The 1661-nt window shown below is 35.1% G+C and overlaps 1 long non-coding RNA gene across 1 annotated transcript; it reads right to left on the bottom strand.

Annotated features, from left to right (window-relative positions):
* Window positions 1–632: 632 nt before the first annotated feature.
* LOC143584713 (uncharacterized) lies at window positions 633–1247 on the bottom strand. Its single transcript, XR_013144408.1, has 2 exons — window positions 1013–1247; window positions 633–841 (listed from the first exon to the last, which is right to left on the bottom strand). It is a non-coding gene; the product is annotated as an uncharacterized LOC143584713 (long non-coding RNA).
* Between the last annotated feature and the right edge of the window lie 414 nt (window positions 1248–1661).

The following is a 1661-nucleotide window of genomic DNA, read 5'->3' as shown; positions in this document are numbered from 1 at the left end:
CGAGGGCAAAGCTATATGCCAAAACTACCAAGGTGACATTCCGCCACAACTGTCCACAATCAGTGATCAACAAAAACGGAAGTTTTATTATTAAATATTATTGTTTGTTTAATTTTTAGTATGTTTTTTTATTATATGAATTTTCAAAAAAATGTGTGTTTTTTTAAATAATTTTTGCGTTTTTTTAATAATACGTTTTTTTACTACATTTAAAAAATAATAAAAAAATAAACCGCTCGCGCCCCCTCTCGCGCCCCTCCACACCATGGCCCGGGGCGCTATCACCACTACCAACACCCATCTTATCAAGTTTCTCTCTCTGCCACACGTCACAATATTATTGGCTGGCGCCCCCACTCACGCCCCCTCTCGCGCCCCCCACACCCCTCAGCCTAATAAGTGGGGGTGCAATCGAAGATAGTTAAGAGTATGTGTGGTCGTTGGTGTACCTTTAAAGATAATTTAAATTTACACATGTTTTTGTTCATATCTTATTTGTTAGTAGTGAGCATACGTATTTTGTTCCTATTTTGTTGCACATGTTTTGTTATGTTTTCTATCAATTCAAAATCATTAACTGAACCTTCAAAACCGGTTGGTATCATAACCTCTAACATCAACAAATTTAACACCATCAAGTAGCCAGTGTGTACTTTCATTTGGAATAAAAATGATGAACAAAGATTATAAACACTATAAAAATGATCAGAACACTAGTGTAATCTCCAATGACTGCATTGGAGATTAGAACACGATCCATTCCATGTTCGTGTACAGCCTCCTCCATGAGGATCACAACATTCGCATATCATTCCGAGTGTTTCAAAAGCCCTCGCATATCCTACAAATCATATCCACCAAAGTTAGCATATAGACTACAAACTATTTCAACTTTAAGTAAGTTTCAAACTTATATATTGAACAAAACTGAGATTAGGAAATATAGACTAAAACCTAGCTAGTATGTACTAACTACATAGAACAAGGTTTGGAGTTGGGTGGTGGTACTTACTTCCTGGAGAAACGACCGAAAGTGGTCTCGCCTGTGCAAATATCATGGTCTGATGATGAGGCTCGAACCTAAAACCCGTCAACAAAACAAACATCAAGAAGATTGAGGCTGGCTTAACGAACAATCTCATGTTATTGCAATCTTTTGAAACAAACTGAAGTTGTAATCTACTGGTGTATTGGCTCCTGTGATTTGTTTCTAGGTGATATATAAATACCAAAGGCTAATGATTGAATATATCCTGTCTGTTAGTTAAGTTGACCTACAAGAGGTGACTTAGTCTTTCAAAAATATTAAAATAATGATTGAAAACGGTATAAAAAAATGAGAATCTAGAAGGGTTTGGTGGCTTATTTGGGTATTATGATGTATAGTTGTGATTTGTGACTTTTGGGCTTCTAGATACACACGACAGTGAAGCCATGCTTGTTACGTTTCTTTTTGTTTGTTTTCAAAGGATGCTTCGTTTTTTTGTTTTTGTGGGACCATAAACATTATGGATGACAAATTTTCCAATATAAAAGTGCTTACTACTTGTTTCTATCTTATTTTACAAAAAAACTATGTTCTTCTAGAAGTATGCTATTTATAACTTTTTTCTTTTATTAATAACTCTTTTTGTAATAACATACATGGCAACTGGCAAAAC

This window comes from Bidens hawaiensis, unplaced genomic scaffold, assembly GCF_021521415.1.
Source record: "Bidens hawaiensis isolate Kalapana, Puna unplaced genomic scaffold, B.hawaiensis_p1.1 tig00033257_1, whole genome shotgun sequence".
NCBI lineage: Eukaryota > Viridiplantae > Streptophyta > Magnoliopsida > Asterales > Asteraceae > Bidens > Bidens hawaiensis.
The sequence above is the reverse complement of the archived record's forward strand: the minus strand, read 5'-3'. Positions and strand labels throughout refer to the sequence as shown.